The sequence below is a fragment of the Pinus tabuliformis genome, chromosome 4_1 (genome assembly GCF_031772625.1).
Source record: "Pinus tabuliformis cultivar Carrire ecotype Pingquan chromosome 4_1, CPIR1, whole genome shotgun sequence".
Taxonomy (NCBI): domain Eukaryota; kingdom Viridiplantae; phylum Streptophyta; class Pinopsida; order Pinales; family Pinaceae; genus Pinus; species Pinus tabuliformis.
This window is the reverse complement of record NC_142303.1, coordinates 895,750,944-895,773,922: the sequence shown is the minus strand read 5'-3', so window position 1 is coordinate 895,773,922 and position 22,979 is coordinate 895,750,944. Positions and strand designations below refer to the sequence as shown.

At 32.6% G+C, this 22,979-nt stretch overlaps 1 pseudogene; it reads left to right on the top strand.

Annotated features, from left to right (window-relative positions):
* The first annotated feature begins 6,708 nt into the window (after positions 1-6,708).
* LOC149179053 (uncharacterized) lies at positions 6,709-7,253 on the top strand (annotated as a pseudogene).
* Positions 7,254-22,979: the final 15,726 nt, after the last annotated feature.

The window sequence follows — 22,979 nt, the reverse complement described above, 5'->3', positions numbered from 1 at the left end:
CCCTAAACATCTCATCCCTATTGATGACATATATATATTTAAAATATTTCATTACTTTGTATATTTAGAAAGTGCATTCCATCCAACAACCACTCAATTTAGATGTTGTTGATCAATTTAGTGTGTATCTCTGTATATGCCAAGTTAATCACTCTTCAAGGACTATGACAACTCTCTAGTTCAACTAGTGAGGTCCATCATCTATATTTACCAAATCCATGTGATTTCTCTTCCTTTTCCTCTTATAATTTCTAACATGAGGTTTTCTTGCTTATTAAATTGTCAGTTAACTCACCTTAATTAATTTGTTTTTTTTCCAATTTAATTTGCTAATAAAACATAATGTAAATCCTAATTGAATTATGATAATTTTACATAAACCTAAGTTATAATTAACAAAATATTAAAACCTTAATTAATTTAGTCGATTTAGTACAATTTACATTATATTTTATTTAAACAAAGTTACTGATCAAACAATAATTGTTACCTCAAAATGAGAACTCTGGCAAAAAAAGTCAAAAAAACATGAAAAATGGCTTAAAAATGAAAAGGGTTGATGCTGGAATAACATTTTTTTTCCAAGGTACATTTTCAACATTTTTTTAAAAATGAAAGTAATAATCAATAAAAGTGATTTTTTTAATGGAAGAAACACCCTAAAAATGAAAAGTGTTGATGTTCGAATAACTTTTTTTTTTGGGTAAATTTTCAACTTTATTAATAACGATGTTAAAGATAAACTATCATGGCTCCAAAAAACCTTAAAATTCCCAATGATTTTCATAGCATTAAAGATAAAATATCATGTCCCTTAAAAGTCTTAAAATTCCAAGTATTTTCGAGCATAAAATTAAAGATAGGATATCATATCTCTGAAAAACCTTACAATTCCAATGATTTTCAGGGATGTGATTAAAGATAGATTATAATGTCTATGAAAAGCATTAAACTTTCAACAATTTTCAACCATGGTGTTCAAGAAATAATACTTATAAGTGTTTTCAACCACAACATTAAAGATAAAATATAATAACTTAGAAAAAACTTAAAATTTTAACAAATTTTCAACCATGGAATTAAAACCAAAGATCATGACTAAAAAAAACGTTAAATTTTCAACATATTTCAACCATGGCATTATGGAAAAAATTTACGACTAAAAACCTTTAAAAATGAACACATGAATGAAAACATTGTTATACCAAGTGTAATTTATTTTTTAAATGCTAAAAGTATAATGATTTTGAAATCTTAGCCTAAGACAACTTGACACATTGCAAAAAAAAATTAAAAATCAACTATCAAATTGACACGCGATGTAGGCCAAGTCAACCCATTGTCATGAAAACTTAAAGACTAACCACAAAATTGACACATTGCAGGCACGGACTCGATCCATTATAACAAAAAATTTAAAATCAACTGTCAAATTGACACATAAATGGATTGGGTTGCTAGTCGATGATCGACAAAGACCCTTTGGAAAAGAAATAAAATAAAACAAAATAATAAATAAATAAAAATGAAAAATACAAATGAAAAGAAAAATTAAATCATTAAAAAAACACAAAAGGTTAAAAAAAATAATAAAAGTAAATGAAAATATAAACTAAAATATTAAAAATATTAAAAAAACATGAAAAAAATCAAGTATGTAAAAATATAAGAAAAAAAAAAAAAAGTCAAGCATAAAAAAAATGTAAAAAAAAAAACAAAAAATCAAAATTAACTTACGAGAGGGAAAAAAATAAAAAATAAATAAAAAAATATTTCCAAAAAGATATTATATAAGGAAGAAAATGAGAAAAATAAATAATTAATATTAATAGATTACTAAAAGAATTAAAAAAACAAACAAACAAAATTAAAAAACAAATAAACAAAATATAAATAAAAAACTTAAAAAAAAAACACAATAGAAACAATTAAAAAAACATTAGAATAAATTAAAAGAAATAAATAAATAAAAACATTTAAAACAATGGAATTATTAAAAACTAAATAAAAAATCAAAGTTCCATTGGACCTTAACGGATGGGCCCGCGGAGCTTCATGCCTTGATAGGCAAAATTCGTTTTGCGGGAATCAACTTGGTCTGCATAGGGTCTGCGAGGCCTCAGGAATGGGTGGGCACAAATCGATTCTGGGAATTGACTTGTGCCCATGAGGCCTTAGGCCTCAGCAAGCAAGGGTTGGACAACTTCCCGCCCACGTAGTCAAGAGGCTTCGCGAGCCTCTGTTCAGGCCTACGAGGCCTCAGGCATGGGTGGGCACAAATCAATTTCAAGAATTGGCTTGTGCTCGCGAGGCCGCAGGACTTGGTAGGAAGGAGTTGTGCAACTTCCCGTCCACCTAGGCAAGAGGCCTTGTGGGCCCCTGTGCGGCCCTACGAGGCTTCATTTTTTTTAATAAATTTAATTTGTTTTAAATGTTTTTTATTTTATTTTTATTTGTGTTCTTTTTTAATATTTTTACTTAAGCGTTTCTATTGTGTTTTTTTCTTATATTTTTTTGTGTTTTTTAAATTTCTTTCTATTATTTTTTTTAATTTTGTTGTTTTTTAAAATTATATGTTTCATTTTTATTTTTTTAGCAAATTTTTTTTGTTATTTTTACTTCAAATCTTATGTGAACCATCTTTTTGAAAAAAAAAACCCTTAAAATGTCATTATTTTGAATATAAAATTCATAAAATTTGTTATTTTTCAACTTTTTTTATTCAATTTTTTTTTATTTATATTTATATGTAAAATGTGTATTTTTTGTCGAGTGTTTAACATTATTATTTTTTAGCGACAATCATTTTATATGTATTGAAGTATTAATTAACGATATATAAATATATAAAATATCATAACCTCATAATAATGTTATTATTATTTTCTAACTTTGAAAAAAATAAAAGATTTCATTAAGAAAAACATTGCAAAGAAAAAAAACACATATTCGGAAAACCATTAGAAATTAATCATTTCAGGATGAAAACAAGAAGAGGAATAAGACAAATTGAAAAATGGTTAAATAAACAACATTTAAAAATAAATGTGCATACTTAGGACATAGGAATATCTAAAGTATCAAAAATATGCCTTAAAAAAATATGTTGATATTTTTCAAAATCCGCATGAAAATCACCAACATTTAGAAAAAACAAGCCGTCTAAAAAAAGGGATTGATGTTCTATCAACAATTTTCAAAAGCAGCATGAAATCACTATCATTTTAATAAAATGTTCATACTTGATACATAAGAAAATTTAAAGTGTCAAAATATACTAAAAGAACAGTGTGTTATAAATCAACACTTTTCAAAATTTGGTGATTTCTTTGCTACCTCAACAAAGTGGGTAGTTGGTAAAGTTCCCATTTGATCGATGACTATGTTTTTATCCCTAAACGTAACAACAACGTCACTCTCATCTTACTCCTTTTAAATATTGTGTGTAGTTGAATGGCCTTTCCTCTTTAGTCTCACAAACCATATGATAACATAAATTATCTTTTCACTACGAATATATTATATTGATATCTATCAATAAACATACTTCTATTATACTATAAAATTGTATTTCTATTTTATTAATTTTTTTTTGTCGATCAAACTTCTTTCATTAGATTTTAAAAATGGAATAGCATACACAATTTGTCTCAACGTTCTGCAAACTCTCATTCAGACCAGACTTTTTGAGGTTGGGGACTAGAGGATACCAAAACTGAAACTTAGCATACATTATTTTTGTGCGTCATAGAATCCATGCCATACTAGTAATAAACAAAAAAAAGACCAGAAATGACATCATCAAATCAAGGAAGGGGTGGGGCGAAAGTACCTGGGGAGTAGAAAAGTAACCAACATGATCATGAATGTGGAAATCAATATGTTCCACTCTCACTTCCACACTGCTAAGGTGTTCATTAATGCGATAGTGACTACGCCACAGAATGTCGAGTTGAGCCAGTATATCATTTTAACGATATTGAATATCGATAAGGTACTAGGTGACTATCTCATTTTGGTCATCATACCTGTGGTCCCTTAGGATGTCCAAATCAATTTGGATGTGTCATAGTTTCTCATCAAGGGAGCCCAAAGAAGTCAGGGCCTCAATGTGGCCTCGAGAGTGAGCTAGAGAAATGGATTCTACACCCTCTCTCTCCTGGCTTGTGGTATTGGTGGATGATCAACTATGTTTAAGCTCAAAACGACCAACCTAGGCATGCTGGCCCCACCCATGATGAGGACATCCCTGTTTCCGGAGCATATTGCCATTATCACTAACTGACAATTGACTCCATGAGAAGACCAAGAACAGACCGTCATGATACCTACAAGAAGCGATGCAAAACCAAATACCACGACACCACTGTCACCAATGAGAGGAAACCTGAAGACTGACACAGGAAGTACTTCAATAAGACAACCTGAGGCAACCCACACCAAAGAACTAGACAAGACAGACCCTCCTCGCATCCCAGGTAATTATGAGAGAAGAAAACACCACCCGAGATGGGAGGAGAAAAATTTCTGACTTCAACCCAACATAAAGACTCAGACCACCTTCCGAATTTGCCAAAGAACAAGATATCTCTTTCACTCTGGAATAGAGGAGGAGGATCTTCGAGCACTAAGACCACAATAGAATGGTTGCAAACCCACAGAGACAAACTCTTGAAACCACATAGAAAAGAAGAGGATCTAAAAGACATAGAGAGCTTACCCCAAGCACTAGACGGAGGAACCCAAAATTTCAAGAAATTTGCAGACAACCAGACACGCACAATGACAAGGAGGAAGAGTCAAACACTTCTCGCTCGGGTACCAGGGTCCCAGGGGAAGACCAATAAGCGAAGACCAACCCAAAATAAAGAATCATATTCTCACCCACCCCTCCTTAGCCCCGGAAAAATCCCCTAAGAGTCACCATTGCACCAAACCCAAACACCGCCAACCTTCTCACAACCCTAATTAATCGCCCAAGCTAGCATACCATATAAAAATTCTCTCTAAGCAAGAGATATTAAAACCCATTGCGGGTAATTAATCATCACTTTTGAGATTTGATGGCATGGATGACACATAAATATCGAGTAATTACGTGTGTAGCGAAGGCGTAAGCCATAATGGCCTTGCTTAGAACACTTTTGCCCTCATATGGTGACCCCCATCGAGGACCTCAAGAAAGGTATTCTATTTTAGTAAAATTATTATAACTAAAAATTACTTTTTCATAAAGTATGTGAAAACTTCTTTTTCTTGAACAACTGGGTAGAGAATAGGAAACATTTTACATTTTGGGTGGATGCTCCTCCCATTATCATTGTCATCAATGTAGGCATAATTATAATTGAATTTGTATGAGAATTAACATAGCCCTCCTTTGAGGAGAGAATCACTTTATCATGTCTAAATTATCTTGCTTACCTCTTAAAGTTTATAAGATGCATATGAAATTACCCTCTCTCATTGCAATTGATATTTGGAAAATCAGTAAGCATAGATCATTCATTGATGTGCCCAAATTATTTGAATCTACTTGTTCTAAGCAAATGTATATTTTTTTCCTTCTTGAAATTATCCTCTATTTTGTAATGCTCTACTTGTTCCTATCATGCGAATTTTGATTAGTGTTTACTTAACTTGAAAATATTGACTTATAATTATTAATTAATACCCATACTTGTGAATCTATAACTTTATTTTACTAATATGACTTTTTATTATTTGTTATTATTTAATTATTAATCAATTCCCAAAGTTTTTTCTCAAATTTACTTTTGGATAAGATATTGCATTCTACAATTTATTTCTAAATTAAATATTCATATTTCAATTCCTAAGGTGTCTTCTCAAATTTATTTTGAGATAATATATGGAAAGGAAAGTCAAGGTCATTAAATTAAAATAATGGGAAGTATTCATCGCATTAATGGTAGGTGGTTGAGGCGGATGAGAAAAAGAGACATAAAATGAAAGAGGATGAGAAAAGAAAGGGGATATCATTTTTCATTATTTTGACGTTAGAGGATTTTATTTAGTTGAGGAATGTGGAGAAGGAGAAGGGAGAGAATCGAGAGAAAAATGACAAAAATCAAACTTGGATCTATTGGAGAGTGTTGGTTTAAACTTGTACACACTATAGTTGGTTGGAATTAAGCTCAAAGAGCTAGGGAACCTATGGAGATTATGTAGGATAGGAAATCATTACTAGTTTGCTAGGAGGCAAATTCAGTTGGGTAGATTCAAGAGCATCCTAACCAAGCCATTGCAATAGGTATTCTTCCATTTGTTGTTTTATTTATGTAAATTGTTGCAAATTTTGTTTGTGTGTTTTTATCGAGTAAATGTGTTGTTATAAACATGATATTTTATTTTTATTGTAATTAAATTAAATTATAAATTGCAGTCTAGTTATAAGACCTAGGTTAAGTCCTCACATATTATATGAGAGTTTGATTCAAAATTGATATCTTCAAACCCACCTACTAGCACCACTTATAAGAAAAACACCTTGATAATATCTATCTATCTATCTATATATATATATAATGTTTACAAGATAAATAGGTAGAAATTCCATTCACCCATTTAATGCATTGAGCCCACTCATGGTAAATATTGTACCTTTTGTTGTTGCCTTTCATTTCAAGGGTGTTGAAATTTTCATCCCAATTTCTTTTTTAAGCTTTTTTCAGAATCATATAAAGAATGGGATCATCTCCCTCCAAAAAGTGGAAAAGGAACTTAGAAATTCCCCTTCATTTCAGTCAGCCATGACAAACACCTGCGAAGAATACATGAATTTAACTCAGCAGGCCTTCCCATGCCCCTATCTATATCAACTCTTACATGCCTCCACTAACATCTACACCCAACTCCTCTGCTCTTCCAAAGCTGATCTGCCTCCAAAAATAAGCAAAAATGGCTCCCTCAACCCCAAAATAGCTCCAAATAGACCACGCGTTAAGGAAGCTAACGCTACTCACCCAAGGTAAATCAGCATCGCTAAATTTAGAGGAATTTTAGGCATTCATCCTAGCTCTGTTTCGAGACTGGTCCCTCTCCTATGCTTTAAGAAGCATGGCCTTTTACATCCCAGTGGGATTTGTGGCGATTTTATGTTCACATTTGATAGCGCAAAAGGCTTCGTCTTATTGGCCCCACGTAATGTAATGAAGCCGAGCCCTAAACCTCCTAGAATCATGGCGGGTTACACGGCTGGAACTGCTGCTACTGTCTATATCAACTTGTAATTGCCTTTAATAGATTTGTGTATTTGCTGCAAGAATTTACTTTTTAATTTTTTTATGATTTAGTTTGTTTTAAATTTTTCAGGAATTTGGGTACAGGCATATTCGTCTTTTGATTTGTATCTTGGCATTTTTTGAGGTCGATTCTCATTGAGGCCCAATTGTAAACCTGAATGTGAATTACTTGGATAAAATTGTACCTGTTTTGTTTGACTAAATTGTATATAGTGCACAGTGAGGTGGCTGAAATATTGGATTTAACCTAGCAACAATTGCACGTGTGGCAATGGGGAGGTTAAAAGTAGAGTCGTCTTTAGCTTTCTTTCTTTCCCTTTGAACCACGATTCACATGAATGACAATAATTCACTGTGACCTTGGCTTATTTACCCATTCAAGTCCAAATTCAGCTCACATTTTAAAAACAATTCAAAGAATCATAAAAAGAACAATTCAAAGAATCATAAAAAGATGTGAACTTTAGCTCAAATTTTCAGAAACTTCGGAGAAAAAAAAAATTGAAACTCAGCCCAAGTTTTCAAGAAAATTTAAACATTTAATCAAAAAAGAATTAACTCAACCTCTAGACAAACTTCAAAAATAAGAAGAAAAAAAATAATGATTTTAGCTCAACCGTTAGAGAAACTTTAGCGAAAGAGAAATTTTTTTGAAGATTATAGCTCAAATTTAAAAGATATCTTAAGGGGACAGATGAGGAATTTATATATATATAAATATATATAAGGCCAGCCCGGCCATTAAGATTCTCAACATACGGCCAAATAGGGACTATTTAGGAAAAGGTATTCAAGCCTCTTCAAAACAATAAACTTGGGAAATACTTTTTATGTTCAAGCAAGCATATAACGATTTCGGTATAAATTTCATGATCATGGTTGAAGTGAAGGATTTACGTTAAAGAACTGAATTCTTAGCGTAGCCATTAGTCCATATCCACAGTTCACAACATCATACTTCGAAATCCAGGATCAGACAAAATGTGACTTAGTATCTTGTGTTGAGGGTGGCTTTTGCTACTCTGGGAGTATTAGTACAGTGGAATATAACATTTGGATTACATCGTACATCCCAGTTACGAGTAGTGTGTTCCTTATTTAGAAATAGAGATCTTGGCATTGGCTTCGCTTAACGAAGAAGTTTAGTGAAATGAATAAACAAATAAAAATAAACTTGAAATATTTTTAATTAAGTAAAAATAAAATAAATTAAAATTAAAATTAAAAAAAAAATAAGAAAATGAAAAAAAAAATCTATTTTAAAATAATAAAGTAAATTTGACTTGATGAAATCACTGGTGGTTTTTGAGCTCTATGTTTATGAGAACTCATGCTGTTGACCCATCGTATTAATGGATCAAATTAATTAATCAATATGCTTCAAATTTTATAGTTGGTTTTGAGGTGATAAAAGTAAATGTTGTTGTGGAAATTAATTGTAGATAAGTCGTTAGGTTCTAAAATTTGATAGTTTATTTGCCACTATATTTGTAACAAGTATATTATCCTTATTACAATATAGCCACTTATCAATATGTGTAATAATTTTAAAGTAAAATTAACGAGTTATATATCAAGTTTTTAATAAATAAATAAAAATAACACTGTTGCTTTACATTACAACATGTCTATGAGAACTAAAATAGTTTAAAGAAAGACTATTTGATAAGATAACTTGATTATATACTAGTTATAGGTTATGAACTTATCCTTTAGTATTTCTTATTTTTAATTTTTAATTATTTTTATATATTTATAGGAACATTTGCTTGGAACTAGAATTTCCTATTCTCTATTTATTACTCTTATGGTTTTTTAATATATGTGATATATCTTTAATTATTGGAAAATTATTTTTATTAATATTAGATGGCTATATATATATATATATTAAATTAGATAAATTTAATTTATATATATATATATATATATATATATATATATATAAGCATTTTCCTTTAGAAATATACATAATATTTTAACCTTAGCTGAATTGGTTTTAAAATGTATATGTTAAAGAGGAAGCCATGACTTGTTTTAACATAAGAATATATGTGTTATAAAACTTAAATAAAAGTGGTAAGAGATAATTGACATATTATTTTTTTGGTGATCCATATTCAATTATGTCATAAATTTATGATGATATTAGAAGATCATTTGTTAAATCACTATTGCAATAGACATAGAATTGTTTCTAGTAATATATCGTCTAGAGAAATTCAGTAATAATATGATTAATAATTTTTTTTGTTATATCTATATATCTATATATATATATAGATATATATATATACTCTTTTATATTTTTTAATGTGTTATATATTCTTTTATATTTTCATCATTTAGGATTGATTAGGATGAAAAAAGGTGGCTGAGTTTTAGTAGTGTAATTTGAAATGGCCACTTGGTGTTCATCTATGATGTCAATTGATGGATAAAAATACAACATGAATTCATGGTTCTTTTCTAAACATTGCTTCAAGGACACTACTGCTTTGAGAGGGGAGACCAAATGTCTATATGTCCTCTAGAATATCATAAGATTCATAAAATGGGCGTAAATGATTTTAAAGCATATTATAAAGGTTGAGAAGCAGCAACTAATGACCATAAAAGGAAGGCATGAAAAAAAGAGTATTATTCACATTAATATCTAATTAAATTACTTGAATATTTTAAATTGTCTTTAATTAAATTTAATATTAACTATGCAAATATCTTTTACAATAATAATTAAGGTAATTTGGTTGTAAGAAAAGATGGGACCATGGATGACAGGTACATTAACCTAACTAGTATTAAGATAAAATTTGTAGGTTATGTAAAACTCATACATGAGAGGATATAGCAGATCCTTGGGGATCTTTTCAATATTAGTAATTCTCATTTATGAGCATAGTAAAAGTAAAACTTATGCCTATCATTTTATATATGTGTGTTGACTAAGAGCAGAGAAGTCGTAAGCTGCATTAATAAGTCTCATGTGTCACATAGATAATTAAATAGTTTAAAATGGTGAAGACAAAAGGAAATTGAGGTTGAGGAGGATAATCACAAGGACCTCCTGGAAATAACTACTTTCCATCGCCAGAGTTGGCCCTCATCTTGTGCTCCCTAAAAGAAAATAATGAGACTTTAAGAGGGAACTGAACAACTAAGGTGGAAGTGTGGTACCCTCCATCACGGTTAGGAAACTCGAGGGATCAAGAGACTCTGATAGAGGACCTCCAATCAATGACATTACCAGGGAGATCCAAAATATTAAGCTCCCAATTTTTTTTGGAGGTCGTGTCAACGAACAAGAAAAAGCTTAGTTAGAGGGAATGAATAGGTGCTTTGCACTAAGAGATTATAATTCCAATTCAAAAGTTGAAATATCGATATTTCAACTCAAAGATATTGCCCTAAACATGTGTGGTAACTTAGAGTGACAACTACACCTCCCTCCTAAGATAATTACCTAGGAGTCATTTGAGGAGAGATTCAAGAAAAAGTACCTACTAGCATATTATGAAAAACAACAAGTAGGATATTTCCATGCTTTGGTACAGGGAAACCACATGGTAGAGGAATATGATATTAGATTCATGGAATTTATCAAGTATGTCTCGTACATCGATATTAATCAGCGCCAAGTGGTTCGTTTCATTTATGGATTGAACCCTAAGATTAGGGAAATGATGAGGATGTGGAAACCATCCTTAGTTACAGAAGTTGTTGAACATGCTTATTATGTTGAAGAACCCTTAGACTTAAAAGATGGAAACAAAACCATTTTTTAACCCCAACAAAGGTTTACAGCGAAGTCCACTCGTACCTTCTCTAAGGGAGGAAGTTTGAGGCCACTACCATATGTAAACAACATTGTACCCAGAGCACTGTGAATGTGGATTTCAATGGTTTCTAATGAAAATTCGCCCACACCTTTGATAACTTGTGAAAATAAAGTTCATAAGCAAGGAGCGATAACTAGGTTTAGGGGTCCCAGGTGAAGAAGCTCTTTCTAAAGAAATCCACAAAATTATGTTCAGATTCTACCACACATCACTTGTTGGGGATATGGGGAACCTCACTACCAATGTAATTCTCTTGTGTTTCAAACTAGTAATAAACAGGGAGAAGGAAAAACATCAATAGGAGGAGCAAGAAGCCACCATTGAATCTATGCAACATTTGATAAACAACAATTTGGACACCAATCTATCGTGTCAAAAACCCCGAGTATTCGAAGCAATGTAAAATTTAAAATTTTGTTTGATTTTGGTGCTACAAATAATTTAATTTCACTAGTTGCATTAGAAAAATATTGGTTGGAAACTTATGAGCATGATGACTTTAAATGAATCGAAATCGCTTATGGGATAAAAAAAGTAGTAGAACCTAGTGTTGACCATTTTCAGATGAACCTTAGGGTGTTTACGACTAAGCTAAAGGCATATGTCACAAACTTGGGGATGTATAATGTAATGATCATAATGGACTGACTAGAAGCTTGTCGAGCTTTGGTAGATTATTTAAAAAAGAAGGTAAATTTTTTTATCTGATGAAGGTAGCTCAATTGAGATTTTTGGTATTAAGAGAGGATTTTCCCTATGATTCATCTCCATGATGAAGGTAAAAAAACTATCTTCGGTAAGGCTGTAAACTATATGTGGTTGAGGTTGTAACTGAGCATAAAGGACTCTCCCTCGATCAACACCTAGTTTTGACAGAATTTGAGGATGTATTCCCTAAGGAATTGCTTGGATTACCACCTATGAGGGAGATAGATTTCATAATAAACCTAAAACTTGGTGCAAAACCATTATCCAAGACACGCTAAAGGATGAAATCTCTAGAAATTTGTGATTTGCAGATGTTTTTAAAAGAGATTTTAGACTTGGGATTTATTAGACCTCGTATTTCACCTTTGGGTGCACTAGTCAAATTTATCAAGAAGAATGATGGTTCCTTAAGGCTATGCATAGGTTATAGAGACTTTAATCAAACAAACATAAAGTATACGTACCTGATACCTAGAATATATGAACTATTTAACCAAATGAAGGGAGAAACGATTTTCTGAAATATCAATTTGCGATCTGGATACCACTAATTGAGGTTTAAGGAAGGAAACATCCCAAAAACTTCATTTAAGACTCATTTTGGTCACTGTGAGTTTTTAGTTGTACCATTTCGTTTGACCAATGCACCAACAATATTCATGAGTCTCATGAATGCTTTGTTCAACAAATATTTGGGAAAATTTGTATAAATCTTTTTGGAAGGTATTCTTGTGTATTCCAAGAATGAAAAGGAGCATGAAGAACACCTAAGGGTTGTATTAAACTTCTTAACGGAAAATGACTTCTATTGAAAATTTTCAAAATGTTCCTTCTTTCAGAATCAAATTCATTATCTTAGGCACATAATTTCAGTAGAAAGGGTCTAGTTCACCTCGAAAAGATAAAGGCCATAATGGATTGGTTAGTATCGAAAAATGCTGATGAGGTACGTAGCTTCATGGGGCTAGCAAGATATTATCACATATTTGTGGAAGGGTTCTCAAAGATTGCAAAAACCATCACCACATTACAAAAAAATGGGGTAAGGTATGAATTGAAATATGAATGTTACATTGCATTCATCAAACTAAAGAGGTTACTAACTAGTGCACCAGTCCTTCGAGTGTTGTACATGGAAAAAGACTTCACTGTCTACATCGATGCTTCGAAGCAAGGATTGGGAGAAATTTTGATGCAGGAAGGTAGAGTAATATCTTACACATCCATAAAGTTTAAGTAACATGAAGAGTTCGATGCTACCCATGACTTAGATTAAGTACTAGTGATTCTAGCTTTAAAACTATGGAGACACTACCTTGTCAGAAGAAATGTTCAGTTATGAACTGAATATTAGAGCCTCAATCACCTCTTCATTTAAGGATATTTGAGGGTTAAGAAGAGGCAGTAGAGTGAATTCATGGCTGAGTATGATTTTGGGATCTCATACATTAAGGGAAAGGATAATGTGGTGGTCGGTGCACTAAAATGGAGCCCACAAACTTTCTCCCAAGTAGCCTTGAGTGTCAATTTGAGGAATGTGCATTGGATAAAATCTTGGAAGATACTTGGCATCTAAATGTTATATCAGCACTCCAAATTGGGAAGCAAATAGAACCAAATTTTGAGGGATATGTCCTTGAGCGAGATGGACTATTGAGATTTCATGAGAGAATGTACATCCTAGAGGAAGGGGTATAAGAAGAACAATCCTTGAGGAGTCACATAGAGAAATTTGTTGTGCACATCCTAGAGTGAAGATATCTATGTAGACATGATAAAACTCTTCTTTTGGGCAAGCATGAAGTGTGACATAGTCCAGTTTGTCGCCAAATTCCTTGAATGTCAATGAGTGAAGGCTAATCATTGCCATCTAGTAGGTTTCCTACAACTGCATGACATCCCTATGTCTACATGGGAGGTCATTTTTATGGATTTTTTTGTGGTTTTTCCACTCACTTGATAAAGGAATAATGTTATATTTGTTACAGTTGATAAATTGACCAAAATTATTGATTTCATCCTAGTGAGAGACACATGTGATGCTACTGATGTGGCCTTAAATTTTTAAGCAATGTTATTTGGCTACATGGGTTACCTACAAAGATCATTTTCGATAGATGCTCTCTCTTTACATCTACGTTTTGGGTAAGTTTTAAATCATCGTTGGGGACTCAATTGAACTTAAGCACTCCATATCATCTAGAAACAAATGGGTAGACTAAAAGAGTAAATCAGGTTATGGAAGACATGCTTAGGATGTATGTCATGGATAATCAGACTCAATCAGAAAGGTACTTAGCATTTGTAAAGTTTTCCTATAATAACAATTACCATATTTCAATCGGGATGCCTCCTTATGAAGCTCTTTATGGGAGGCCATGCAAGATGCTATTGAGTTTGGAAAAATTTGGAGGACCGAGTAATAGTTGGGCCAAAATTCATGCAAGAAATGAAGGAATAGATAAAATAGATTTGGCAAAGGTTAAAGGAAGCACAATATAGACATAAGAATTATGTTGATGCACATAATACTCCTCAAATCTATGAAGTAGGCGACAAATTTTTTATTCGTATACGACCCAAAAAAAATCACCATTTGGTTTGGCAAAGGGACAAATTTGTCACCTCGGTTTATAGGAACTTTTAGAATCAAGGAGAAAATTGGACCAATTTCCTATCATCTTGTACTTCCAACCCATTTGCATAAAACTCGTGATTTTTTTCATGTATATATTCTACGAAATTATGTTACTAATGCATCTCACAAACTAGTTTCGTGCTACTTGTAGGTCTCAGGTGTGGGAACCCTAATGGTCAAACAATTATGCATATTGGACCATAGGGTATGAAATCTCATATGTCACATGGTGGACCGATTTAAGGTCCACTAGGATAAGTATACCTTAGTATCTACTACTTGGGAGGATGCAGAGACTATACAGCATGACTACTCCTCACTTTTTGAGCATCTTTGATTCCCATTTTGATTTAGATAACTACCTATTCTAAGCTCTATTGGTAGTTTCATGTTGCTTTATGTATGAGAGCTATGTAATATTTATGAATTTTAGTTGGAAAAATGAAACTAATTATGTAAATCATTTTATGGATTAGGTATTTTTGATTAAAATATTTGATGTATGATTTACCTGATGTATGACTTACTTGGTTACGATTTATCTAGTGTATGACTTATCATATTTATTGGTGTTGAGGTATGGCTTAAGGGGATGTGATTTATCTAATGAATGAATTATTGAATTTATGATTTATCTAATGTAATATTTATTTCTAGTATGTTGTTATGAAGTACAAAATTTGCATGTGGATACTAGACTTAATAACATGATGAATAAGATCACTTAGCTATATATATATTTTTTGTTATGTATTTGCATGAATGAGAACTAACCTTTGGAATGGAATGAACTATATGATGACCAAGATCTATGCTTCTAATTAGGGAATGTTGAGACATCTAATGAGGAATGGTTTGATGTACATTGTTATTTTACATTTTTTATCTACTTGATGTGCACTATTATGACATGGTAAAGGTGTAAATGGCAGGTGACATGACTTGCTGACTAGATTATTCGTTGACAAGAATCTAACCACCATCGTAGTGTGGTACATATTAGGGTGTTGACCCTAGTTTTAAGGACAGGTGGAGGCATTTCCCACCTTGTAACCTCCAATCCTAGAGTCCTGGGAGGGTAATGATGGGCATGCTCCCCTATACATGTGGTGATTATTTTCAGTTTCATGTTGGGGAAGTTATGTCGACATAGTCGATGCTTCTACGATATTGGTTTTATCACTGGTTAGATTAGTGTAGTCGATGCCATAGTATATTACAACAAATGATGGATAATATGGGAGTGAAAGTAGGTTAGGGAGGATAGGAGGCTATAGGTTAGCTGAAGACTCATGATGGGAAGTGTACCCTTGCTTGACTACTATATATCTCTCTATTGTTATTCCTTATTGTCAAACATCTTTCAAACTCCCTGTGTCCCTTTCTCTCTAACTTCGGCATGAAATTTTCTAAAGGAGGGGTGTATGTAATTCCCTACTTGATCCTATCACTCTAATATTGATTAATGTTTAATTAACTTGATAATATTGACTTATAACTATTAAGTAATACCTACACTTTTTATTAAGTAATAATTTTTATTATTCAATTATTAATCAGTTGCTAACATGTCTTCTCGAATTTACTTTTGGATAAGATATGATGTTCTCAACTTTATTTCTAAATTAAATATCCATATTTCAATTCCCAAGGTTTCTTCTCAAATTTACTTTTGGTTAAGGTATTGTGTCGTCCAATTTATTTCTGAATTAATTATCCATATTTCAATTCCCAAGGTTCCTTCTCAAATTTACATTTGGATAACATATGGTCTTCTCCAATTTATTTATGAATTAGATATATATATTTCAATTCCCAAGGTGTCTTCTCAAATTTATTTTGCGATAAGATATGGAAAGGAAATTCAAGGTCATTAATTAAAAGGATGGGCAGCCGGGGGGGGAGTATTCATGGCATGCATGGTAGGTGGTTGAGGCGGATGAGAGAATGAGACATAAAAGGAAGGAGGATATGAGGATAAAGGGGAGATCCTTGTTCTTTATTATGGAATTGGAGGATTTTATTTGGGACTCGTGGAGTGTGGAGAAGGAGAAGGGGGCAAATGGAGAGAAAAATTATAGAATTCAAAATTTTATCTATTCGAGAGTGTTGGTTTTAACTTGGACACGCTACAAATGATTGTACTTGGGCTCGAAGGGCTAGGGAACCTATGTGGGTTCACTAGGCTTGGAAATCATTCCTAGTTAGTTGGGAGGTAAATTCAGTGGGGTAGCCAAGGAGAAGCATCCCAACCAAGCCACTGGAACAAGTATTCTTCCATTTTTTGTTTTATTTATGTAAATTGACGCAACTGAAAATTTTTACATTTTTATTATGTTGTTAATCAAATTTTACTTCTATGTTTTTATCAAGTAAATGTAGAGTTATAAAAATTTTATTTTCTTCTTATTGTAATTGAATTAAAAGATAAATTTTGGTTTAGTTAGAAGACCTACGTTAGGTCCTCACATGGTCTTCAATTTTCATTTGGTCTTGTTCACCCACGTAGCCTTATATATGCTCAACATACATCCTCTTTCTGAAGGATATCTCAAACAAGTTGTTTTAGCCTTGATCTCTCGAATTTGGATTACAACTCAGCCATAACTCCTTCTAGGGTTTTCCTTAATGTAACAACATCCTCAATAAATTCCCTCTACTTCTTCTCTCTATCGTATCCTTGTTCATTATCTACTCCTATTTGAAACTCTAACAACATCCCTTACACTCCTACTGCCAGCACCAATATTCATCCATTTTCCACCTCTAATCTTCAGTTATTTAGTACTTACTACCCCCTTAGCTTTTATCATTAATCTTCCCCTCCCTATCCTACATCTATGTCCAACTCATTTCCCTCTAGTTGTCCATCCTCATTTGAGCTATCCCTATCTTGATATAATATGTTGTTGCCACATTTTTTGTTTTGTTTCCAAACTAAATTTTAAACATGTAGTCTTATCTCCTACACATAATTCTAACCATGCAGACATAGATCCTTCATATAAATCCACCCTCACCATCGCTAGAAATGTTAAGAAATTCAAAGAAGGATTTCCCTCCTATAGGGCTCCCCCAAACTGATCCATTCCTCCTTACCTCTATTACATAGACTCTATCATTAACATGCTTCTCACTTGCTTCTCCTCTAATACATTGCCAAAACTTGATCCATGTATTATTAAACACTCTGACCCTCCATCACCTAATCCCATCAACAAAGTTCTCCACTCCATTTAAAATTCCCCAAAATAAACCTATTCTAACATAGATTCCTACCCTAATCCAATGAGTTCGATTCCTAGCCTCTCCCTATTTATTGTTCATAGGATCTTCTAATTGATAATTACTTCTTCCCATATCTTACGTAAATGTTTTATTATATTCAAATTCATCATAATCAATTACACAAAAGATATCAATAATAGAAACAAATTGTTAGTAAGATCATAGTGAGAAAACAAAACAAGAGACACAAGAAGGAAAGTCCACATCACAGAAAAACACAACAACATTTTCCTTAGTGAAATTATTTAATTCAATAGAAATCCATCTAATTATCCTCGACAAGAATAACATTAAACTAACCAACAATATCACTATTGTCAAACCTGGTAAAAAAACCTTAGGTCAAGCTAGAATGATGCCCAATCAATTCATCCTAGTATGATATGTCTATGTTGAAGTTCAGCCTCCCAGAATTGCCCAGAAGCTTATGCCTGCCACTACCCCAAAATTTGGGCCTCTACCCATAATTTTTTCCCATAAGATCCTCTGAAAATCACACATGCGAGGTCAAATAAGATAGAGAATGCATGAAATATAATTGTCTATTTTCTTCCTCCTTGTCTTCTTCTTCATTTAGATGCCTCGAAAATGTCTTTTGTGTTGTTTGATCTAAATGTTCCAAGAAGAGGAGGTTTAATGGAATATATATAGTGGTTTTGGTTGGCTAAATGGGTGTCTCTCTATGTAGGGATGACTTGACTTGAAGGAGGGATGACTTGATGTCATTTGGAGCCAAAAATTTGAAATTCAAAATTCAAATTTTTTCTTTTGAATATGAAGAAATGTCTTATATTAATTATATTTCAAGGGCTAAAGTAAAAATTACGTGAAGAACATGTCATACATAATTCAAGGGCTGAAATATTAATCATCAAGATTGGCCATAGCTACAAATTTCAACACTCCCTCTTAGGTAGGGAGGGACTCATAATTACTATTTAGATGTTATCTCATTGAAAACATTATCTAAGAAAATGTTATAGCAATTCATCATTAGCATAATCATCATTTAATTAGTTGGTAAAAAACTTTGACACGTGGTAAATCAATAATATCAACTAGTTACCATAATTTTGGATTGTACCTCTAACATATGTTGCACTACAACCCTATTCGGTACTCCTGACACATGGTACATCATTAACATCAACTAGTCAACATAATTCCAGTCCCTCGGATGCATGGTATATACACTAGTCTTAGTTCGCCATCATCTAGTCAATATCTTTAACTCATGGTGAGTCTCCAAAGGCCTCACTCTTTATGAGTAATTCGGGGCATGATGCCAAATGTGCTCACTCAACCTATTTGGAGAGTTTGAGCCTAATGTTGAAAGGCACCTAGTCAATTTAGTGATTATGGGCCTTTATGACCATTCTTCCTAATCCTGGTCAATATATTTGACATAGGAAGAATGATTTTCCCTTTTAAGACCATTCTCCCTAATTGTTGTCAAAGGGACTTCACTGAGGGAGCAATACCATACCATGTGCATTCATATTGGGAGATATATATTGAGAAAAAAATGACATAATATATTGAGGATATAATAGGGAGTAAATCGTTTTTATTTTGGTAAGTATAAAAAATGGAGCTCAAAGTAAATTAAAAAATATAAAGCGGTATGAAAAATTTAATGAAAAAATGAATATCTACAATATCTAGTGAAATTACGATTTTTTTAAATTAGGAATGTGTATTGGGTTCATATTGGTAGCGGATTAAATAATAAGTTTTTTGGATGAATTCAAATTAAGGGTATTGTTTATTATGCCACAAATACATGTGATATGTTAGAGGTTCATTGAGTTAAGCCCCCATGATTTTGGTCAACACATCTTACATCATGAGAATGCTTGTCACTGATGCTATAACATCAACATTAGGAACCATACTCCCTAATTATGGTCAATCTGACATGGGCGAATGACTATACTTGATATTGAAATTCCATCACTATATCTAGCTTGAGAGAGACATTCCAATCACTCCAGGGTTTTTCTCAAACTATACAGACATCATCTTGGGATAGAGGCTTTGTCATCAATTTTCTTAAGAATTGTCACATGCCCAACACAGTCCATTTTTTTTAATAATTTGTTTATCCTAAGTTACTTTTCCTCTAAAATATATATATCTTTTTCACCCATGGAGAATTGTTACATTATAATTCTTCACACTTTTGAAGAGAGTCTCAACACATACATTAATCCTTGAATGAAGAACTTGATATATAAATTGTGCTAAACTAATTTATTGTGCTTGACCTCCTTCATTCTCTTATTAAAATAATAAATTTATGTTGGACCCATTCACTCTAAGTTTATCCAACCCTTGTATATGATTTATGCCCTAAATGAGCATGCATTCCACCCAGAGTCTATAAGGTCATTGGATTAAATTTTTATTATGTTCCTTCCTCCTTGGGTTGATGGTGTTCCCTTGAGATGGATACCTTGACGCGCCAACCATCTAGTCCTTTTCCTAAGAGTGATGAGCCACCTGACCCTAGCCCATGTGAATTTCACAAGGCAATCATGCGTCGAAATCCATGGATGTTGTCGATCCCTTCGTACTGATCGAATGGTCATGATCCACTATACGAAACCCTAACCTCATGTGTCCAAGTTATTCCAGGTTAGTCTGGTTTTCTCACGTTGGTAGGGTTGTGTCGCACTCGCATAGCTCTACTATGCTAAAGGTTGGAAACTTAACATCTGTGGCCCTAATAGGTGTTGTAATGCTTTTCTACCTCATGTTGAACATTCACGAATTAAGGTGAGTATTTCTGTTTGACTCCCTATTAAACGTTTTATGGAATTCCTGGCTTGGTACCTATTTTGTTTGTTTATTGTTACCTAAAAAATAATTTTTCTGGAGAATAGGGTTTCATTTCGTATCAATGGGGATGTTTCTCGATTGCTTTTTGTTTTGATTTTTGTTAATAGGGTCATATTCTTGGCATATCGTTATCAGAGTATTTCAAGTAATTTACCAAGACCTATCTTGAACCTATTTATTTGGATTGCTTATAATTTTTGGGTGGAGATTCATTCATTATTGACGCCTCATTTTCTTTTATTTTTTTTGTTTTTTGAACAATTGTCAATTGTCAAAACCTTGCCTCGCAGGATTGGCTCATTTTCCTAGAGAATACATTGAATGGTGAAAACTCCACGTATATCAAGTTGTACTTTTTTTCTTTTTCTTCTCTTCCTTTACAACTTTAAGTCTTACCACCATGATTGTTGGAGTTTTTTTTCCTTCATGTGGAGGTTTTGAATTTGAACATATAAAGATGTACAAATATTTTATTTTTGGTTCTAGTTATGCCTAGAGCTGACGAAAGCCCTTACGCTCTTTGGTTATTTGGGGAAAGAAACCCCTACAACTTTGGTATATTTCATGTTTTCTTCTTTGGTATACACATTACCTACATAAAATTTTCCCTCTCGACTAACGATGTATTGATGTGGTTCGCATGTTAAAATGTGCTTCAGTTATCTTCGCTACTACAAGTGAGATTCTTTGAATTTTAGTGGGAATATGGTTGCTTAATATTATTTTAGATACCCATAACATGTCAAGTTCTCATCAAATATAACAATCCTAGTTTCACGTTTGCACTCATCGATTATGTTATTTATTTTCAATGAATAAAAGGTGTGTGTCTTCTGACCTCGTTACCCCTACTATAGGTCGATTACAATGTTTTCCTTTCTAGCTGCTTGCACTCTTCCTCAAGGTGGAGAAGACAAACATCTCCTGTTTGGTTTAATTATATGTGAAATCTCCATTCCACCATACCATTTTGGGTTGGAGAATAAGTTTCCTTTTTTAAATGATGCGAAGGCTATGCTCAAAGCCTAGAGGTAATTTCCAAATGTGTCTTGCTACTAAATAGATGGTATCATGTACATGGATTACTATATGTCGAGGCTATGCACCCCCTTAGATTGTAATTTTCTATTATTTGGTTTGAAATTGACTGAAGAATTCCCTTCAAATGTTGTTTGCTATTTTTTTTCTACGAAGTAACTCATCTTTGATGAATATTATTATTATTATGACTATTTCTATTAATTGACTTCCAATTATATGGATCCATGTAAATTATTTCATGTTTTTCCTATTACTTATGGGTAAAATGATTACTATGCTTATGAACCTATTCGCTTTATATGGTTACTTTTGGAAATTATTTTTCCTATTCATGTGTGTGACCTGTTAATGTACTAATTTTCCTATTCACAAGGTTTTTCTTAATTAGAATAGAGTCCAACTCAATGAATTTTCTCATTCTATTTTATTTTTATTTTTCCTCTTATACTACTTCAGAATAGTAGTATTTAGCTCTCCTCGAGGCATATCCCATCTCATTAAACCTTATCTATTACCAACTATGGATTTTTAGGAGTCCTTTTTAGGGAAGATTTATTTTGATATGACTCATCAATGATGGTTTCGCAAGTAGTTCCATATTTTTATTTATTTATTAATAAAAATATGATTATTACATCATATTAACTTTATTGTTCATATTCATTTCAACGCAACATGTCTTTCTAGCCATCAAGTCTAAAAATAGTTTAGTCTAAATATAACAAGACATTAATATCAAGCGAAGAGGGGTATTACATCTTCCCTCCCGTTTATTCAACACTGTCCTCGGCATTCATTGTCCAAATTCTTCCATTCCGAAATAGTGTTGGATATGCCTCTCACATTTTTTCCTCTAGCTCTAATGTAGCCTCCTCATGTGTAAAGTGCTTCTGTTGCACTTTAACCTAATGGATGGCTCTATTCCAAATAAATATATTTTTCTAATCTAATATTCTAGATGGATCTCCCAGGAAGTCTCCTTTTGGTTCCACCTACATCAAATTCTAATCAATTATGTGAGAATTACCATGGACATATTTCTTTAACAAAGATACATCAAAAAAATTGTGCACTCTAATATGGTTGGGAAATTCCATCTAATTGGCTACCAGCCCAACCATCTCCAAAATCTCAAAAGGTCCACAAAAATCGTGTTCCCAGTTTAGTACAGCTTCCATTTCTTAAGACACTTTTTCTCAATTTCACTCTTAAGTATACATGATCTCCAGCCTTAAATTCCTTATGAGTTTTCTTTTTATCTTAACAACTTTTATGTCTATCTTGTGCATCTTTTATGTTCTACCTAATTTTCTGCACCACCTGTTCCATTTCTTACAAAGCATCTAACCCCAATAATAG